This window comes from Crocodylus porosus, unplaced genomic scaffold (genome assembly GCF_001723895.1).
Source record: "Crocodylus porosus isolate Cpor-Errol unplaced genomic scaffold, CroPor_comp1, whole genome shotgun sequence".
Taxonomy (NCBI): domain Eukaryota; kingdom Metazoa; phylum Chordata; order Crocodylia; family Crocodylidae; genus Crocodylus; species Crocodylus porosus.
The window spans coordinates 22,082,143-22,089,258 of NW_017728915.1; positions in this window are offsets into that span (position 1 = coordinate 22,082,143).

A 7,116-nucleotide genomic window follows, 5' to 3' on the forward strand; every position below is an offset into this window, starting at 1 on the left:
ATATGAATAGTCCCTTTGAGCCTGATTTGCAAGTGGAGTCAGGCCATTTTACTACTGATGGCTTATACTCACTGTAAAGCCTCTGTTTTAATTAGCAAAGTAGTGTGACTAGCCTATTGAATTAAATGAGAAAGTTCCCACATTTTAAAATTACCCAAGTATTGGCTTATGTGAATAAAGTTACTCACATACTTGTATATGTGTCTAATATATATATATATTTACCATGGAATAAATTTAGCCTACAAAAGATTCTGGTCTCTTCACAGTGTGAGCCTATAAATGCTTATGCAAATATATATCCCAAATTACTTAAGCCACTCTTACATACTAAAACAGTTTTTTTCATGTGGCCTTTAGTGACTTCCCTAATTTTCTGAAATTCAAAATTATTTGAAAAACTGAAACTTTGCAGTCACTTTGCACTTAGGATAGACTGGTGCCTTTTGCCATTTAAGAAAAAAAGAAGCCTTTAAATAGCAACCAAAGCTATTTTGATAATGTTTTTATCTATTCTGTGACTGACATCAATAATACATAACGGTTCCATTGACATTGCATCCTGTCCAATGGACCCACTGACCTGATTCAATGTCAGCTGAAATGCCTCGTACATCATAAACATGCACAAATTCCAACAGATCCATTATCCTCATGACAGGTCCAAAAGTGCCAGAGACCGGATGCTAAGTCAATGGAAGTTTTAATTTGTTTTTTAATTTATATTTTCTTTCATGCGTCTGTACAGAGATGTATCTTGATACTCAGTATAATGTAAGAGAAAGCCCCATATGCAACAGTATGAATACATAAATAATAATGATGTCGCTAGTTCTTCAGATACTAAACCGATAAGGATGTGGTATAAAAACCACGATAAATACCTCCTACTGTGTCAGGAGGGCCTGCAAACCTGATATGTCATTCTGTCTTACAGCAGAAGAATATATGAATCATAATATTCCTATTAACAATATGTAAAGTCTAAAATAATTGCAAATTGAATCCAATACTGATACAACTTTTAAAACATACTGATACACATTTTTAAAAACTGCACCTCTGCTAGGATTTTTACTTCTGTTCAAAAGAAAAGAAACTTTTTTTTAGGATTTTAAGTTGGACCTTCTTAACGGTATCAGTATATTTGTTTCACTACTGAGCCTTTTTAGTAGTCAAAACTGTAGAAAATTGAATATACACTTACTGTATAAAAATGATATGCTTGGTTAGTGATAGTTTAGATGAAATAAGTACATCAATCATAGAGTAGCAGGTTGTCAGCTCTTTATGTGTAGGGAAAACATAGAACAAAGAATGTAATGAATGTTGGGCACCACTTACAAAAGTTCTGTGCCAGAATTGATTTACAATAAACTTCCCTCCCTCTCTACAAAAATTCATTTACAGGAATGTTCAAGAAAATCCAAGCAGAACAGCATGCTCCCTGTTCTGATGTGTGTTGTTACAAGTTCATCCTCATTGTGCATTTTCTGTTTGGTTGGTACAAAAAACACTGGTTCTGCATTCAAACTTAATTTTCTGCACTAGTTGCCATCTGCCACCACCGGGAACAGTCCAGCTCCACTCTCTTTGCAACCACCCTTCAGGTAGTGGAAGGCTGCTATTAAATCTATGTCTCACCCCCAGTCTTCTCTTCTCCAGACTAAGTCCAGTTCCTTCAGTCTCAGAAGTCCTCAGAAGTCAAATGCCCCAGCCCCCAAACCATTTTTGTTGCCCTTCCCTGGATTCTCTCCAATTTGTCTACATCCTTTCTGTAATGGAGGCACCAAAACTGGACACAATACTCCAGATTTGGTCTCAGCAGTGCCAAATAAAAGGGAAGAATCACTTCCTTCGGTCTGCTGGCAATGCTTCTACTAATGCAGCCCAGTATGTTGTTAGCTTTCTTCACAACAAGGGCACACTGTAAGCTTATATTTAGCATATTGTCCACTGTAACCTTCAGGTCATTTTCTGCAGAGCTGCTGCTTAGCCAGTCAGCCTGTACTGGTGCATGGGATTTTTCTGTCCCAAGTGCAGGGCTTTGCATTTGTTTCCTTTTGTCCAATCCTCCAATTTGCTGAGGTCTCTCTGAATCCTAGTCCTACCCCAATACTCAACCCTCACTTCTCCGCCCCTCTGCAAGTAGGTAAATGCTGTAACATATACATTAGTTTTTGAAATTGGGTACTACTCAATTCACAAAACCTATGGACCAGTGCCCTAAGTCCAGAAAGGTTGAGAACCACTGATGTAGACAATTATATCTTAAATAAGGATTAACACCTGGAAATAAAGCCTGCAAGAGAAGACATTGGAGCTGGCGTTCTCCATTTCAACTAACAAGCTTGTCTGAAAACTTAGGTCACAGCTAGTATGGGAAGTTGCAGAGAGCTGTAGTGAATTGGGACTGTGACTGTCCCTTGTTGTTTTGACCCAAGGGTCTGAACAATGCAGAGGCTATGCTTCAGATCTGCTGTCAGTTTTCCCCAGCTGTCTCCAAGCTTTGTGCTAGTGATTTCTCCACAAGGGTGCCAAGAAACCCTTTTATGGGTGCTGCACAATATTCCACTGTTAGGTGTGCAAACATGATTCACAAGATAAATGCAGAGATTTCAAACAGAAATCCATAGTGTCAAAACAATTCTGACCTCCTGGTGGCTTTCTAAGTTCTTTGCAACAAAAGAATTGCTTTATTATTTTCCCCCTAGTCAATAAAATGAGTAAAAGCTAGGCACTGGCATTTTCTGAGAGCCACCTTCAGTCTAACAAGGGAAGCCTTGAGTCTAAGAAGGTTAAGAACCACTGCTCTATATAGTAGTACGGAGACTCTTTCTGGAAAGGTCTAATAAACTTCAAATAAACTGCCATGACTGTTTACCAAACCCAAGCAACAGAGTTTTACATAAATCCATTCTGAAATGAATTTAGACACAAGGAAGGCTGAGATTACTAGTTCCACTATCTTCTTTACATTCTCTGTCTCTTTAGGGCATCCGTTCACTCTCCCATATGTAAGGTTCCCTCCATTATATGGATTTATGCTGCACACATATGGCTCTACTTAATCTAACAATAGCTCTCATTCCCTTCCAAGGGATATGTTATGGAGGAGTAACCATACCCATGCATTGTAATAAAATATAGCACAAAGACAACAGAGATCCTTTTATTTCACCACAAGACAAAGACATCTTTTGAACTGCACCTTAGATTTATTTGATATTGATAAATCTAACATATACACTAAATGGTTACCATTCATTTTTGTTCTCGGCCAAAAAAGCAAGTTGCAGTCCTTTAAGATTTCATCTCTAAACCAGTAGTGAGGTGCTACTATTGCTGGCACGCCCAAGCAGCTTGTACTCTCCTCTGAAGTAAAAACCAGAGGAAATATTTCATAGATTTCATAGACATCAGGGCTGGAAGGGACCTCAGAAGATCATCAAGTCCAGCCCCCTGCCCCAGGGGCAGGAAGTCAGCTGAGGTCACAGGATCCCAGCAAGATAAACAGCCAATTTTCTCTTGAAGGCATTCAGAGTAGGTGCTTGAGCCACCTCCGGTAGCAGGCTATTCCAGACCTTGGGCTCAGGCAGTAAAGAAATTCTTCCTTATGTCCAGCCTGAAACAGTCTTGCAGTAGTTTATAACTGCTCAACCTTGTCATCCCATAGGGTGCTCTGGTGAACAATCATTCCCCCAGATCCTGGTGAACACCCCTGCTAACCTTATAGGTGACCATCAGATCACCCCTGAGCCTGAGCTTTTCCAGGCTAAAGAGCCCATAGCTCTTAGCCTGCCATCGTAAGTTCTGTTTTCCTGACCTTTGATCATGCGTGTGGCTCTCCTCTGGACTCTCTCAAGCTTCTCCACATCCTTTTTCAATTGTGGGGCCCAAAACTGGATGCAGTACTCCAGCTGCAGCCTCACCAAGGCCGAGTACAATGGGAGAACGATGTCCTGGGATCTGCTTGAGAAGCATCTATGTATACAAGCCAGAGTTTTGCTTGCTTTACTTACCGCAACATCACACTGAAGGCTCATGTTCATCTTGTGGTCAATCATGACCCCCAAGTCCCTTTCATCTGTAGTGCTAGTCAGCGTAGCACTGCTGAGCTTATAAGGATGCTGCAGGTTTTTCCTCCCAAGGTGGTGAACCTTGCATTTTTTGGTGTTAAACTCCATCAGGCTCTTGTCCACCCATTTCCTGAGCCTGTCAAGGTCAGCCTGTATCGCCTCCTGTCCTCATGTACGGATGCTTTACCCCAAAGTTTGGTATCATCGGTGAACTTGGACAGCCCACTTCTGACTCCAATCTCCACAGCATTAATGAAGATGTTCAACAATATGGGTCCAAGGACAGAGCCTTAGGGACCCTATTGGTCACAGGGCACCATGACAACTGACTTCCATCAACCACCACCCTCTGGGTCCTGCTGCAGAGCCAATCCTCCAGCCAGCGGATCATGGTGGACCCAAGGCCACAGTTGGCCAGTTTTGCCAAGAGGTGATCATGGGATACCAGCTTTTTTGAAGTCAAGATATACAACATCAATCTCCTCTCCCTTGTTCATGTGATAGGTCACCTGGTCATAGAAGGAAATGAGATTGGTCAAGCAAGACCTACTTGCAACAAATCCATGCTGGATATCCCTCAGGATGTTGCCATAAGCCAGTCCATTGAAAATGGTCTCTTTGATGATTTTTCTAAGACCTTCCCTGGGATAGAGGTCAGGCTGATGGGCCTGTAGTTTGCAAGATCCACTTTCCTTCCTTTCTTGAAGATAAGCACCACATTGGCTTTCTTCCAGTCTTCGGGCACTACACCAGAGCCCCAGGAGTTCTCAAAGATCTGCGCCAGGGGCTGAGCTATGATGCTTGCCAGCTCCTTGAGTACTCTGGGGTGTAAACTGTCAGGGCCAGCTGACTTGAAGGTGTCCAGCCTCTCACTGTGTTCCTTCACAAGGTCAGCATTGATGGAGGGCAAGAAATCTCCCTCACCCGGGCCTCCCTTTCCCGTAATGGGCAGGGGTGTCCTGTGGGATTGATGAAAGACCAACGCAAAGTACCCATTTAGTAGGTTGGATTTTTCCTGGGCATCAGTTGTCAGTTGTCCCTTCTGGTATAGCAGGGGTCTAGCGTTGCCTTTGCTTTTCCTCCAGCTCCCCATGTATCTCAAAAAGAACTTTTTATTATCCTTGATACTTGTAGCTAGTTGGAGTTCAGTCGCAACTTTGGCTTTTCTGGCTTGCTCCCTGCAGGTCCTGACCATTGTGGAATATTCCTCCTTGGAGGTAGATCCCATCCTCCATCCTTTGTAGGTCTTTCTTTTTAGCTGCAGGAGGTCTGCTGGTTCTCTGGAGAGCCAGGGGGGCTACTGTGCCCTTTTGCTGCCTTTCCTCCGAGATGGAATAGCATTAGCTTGTGCATCAAGGATCGCTCCCTTGAGCAGCAACCACTCTTCCTGAACTCCCCTCCCCTCCCTTTAGGTCGTGGTCCCTTAGGGAGCCTCCTGAGATTGTCAAAGTCAGCTTTCCTGAAGGACTTCTGTATTGCTGACTGTCTTGCCAGCTTATGGCAGATGGTGAAGGTGATAAGCTTGTGGTCACTGTCACCTAGCTTCCCATCGATTGTTAGGTCACCGATTAGGTCATCCCTGTTTGCAAGTACCGGGTCAAGCAGTGCTTTACCTCTCATTGGCCCATAGATTTCTTGTGTCAGATAGAGGTCATCCATGCATGACAGGAAGCTTTGCAATCACTCGGATTTAGCCGAGCACTCTTCCCATGAGATGTCTGGGTAGTTGAAGTCTCCCATGACAACCATGGACTGGGAGCCTGCAGCCTCAGCCAATTCCCTGGCTAACTCCTGTTCAAGCTCCTGACTTTGGGTGGGAGGTCTGTAATAGACTCCTACCATCGTGTCTGCCGTGCCATGTTCCCCACGGATTTTAACCCAGAGGGCCTCCACCTGGTCACCAATATCAGCTTGCAGGGATGGATAGCTCTCCTTGACATAGAGAGCTACAACCCCGACCCTTTTGTCCACTTGATCTCTCCTATACAGGGTATAGCCATCTATACCTGTGGTCCAGTCATGGATGGAGTCCCACCAGGTCTCCATTCTCCCTATGACATCATAATTACTTGTGTTAAGCAGGAGGACAAGTTCCTCCTGCTTGTTCCCCAAGCTCCTGGCATTTGTGTACAGGCAGGCAAGTGTCCCCTTGGGGGGCCAGCCTTGCCTGCAGATTGTTCCAGGGCTGCGGCAGGGGTGGGATTCCTTAAGTGCCTTGACCTGCTGGCTTTGCAAGGCTTGCTGAGCAGGCCAGCAGTGGCGGTAGTCTCCCTGTCTTCCGGTGGGCTTAGTTTAAAGCCCAGTGGAGCAGGCCAGCCAGTCTGGTGAAGAAGAGTCTCCTCCACAGCAGAGAGAGGTAGAGGCCGTCTCTTCTCAGCAGCTCGCTGCCTCTCTCAGGAAGCCAAAGCCTTCCTGATGACACCAGCACGGCAGTCTTTGGTTTACTACCTGGATCCTCTTCTCCCTCCTCAGCCCATAGCCCGAGACTGGGAGGATCGAAGAAAACACCATCTGCACCCCCAGACCCTTTAGCCCCACTCCCAAATCCCTGTAGCACTTCATGACCCGGCTGGGAGCGCTCTGAGTCATGTCATTGGTGCCCACAGCGATAACGAGCATAGGGGTGGTCAGTGTGTGCTGGAGGAGTTTAGGGATCTTCTCCCTGTGCATATTCATGAGCAATATCTCAGACCCACTAAAACTAATGAGTCCACTGAAGGTTCAGCTACCCCTCCTGCTCTCTACCATAAATTAAAATCACCAGCATTTGTTTTCACCATTTGTAGAAGTGTTTAGCTACACAAATCTATAGTGTCAGGTAGGTCCTATTCCCTACTAGTATAAAATGGGAAAATCAGTATGGGCCCAGTATGAGGAAACTCAGAGAGAGGGGAAGTAGAAGGACAGTACATCATGGACATCTAACTGCCACAGCCTTATTTGAGGTATAGGATATACCTATAGAATTTTTTTAAATCCTCCATTAGCCTCATTTAGCCAACTAAGATGGAATTGGACACTATTGTGAAATAGCTTC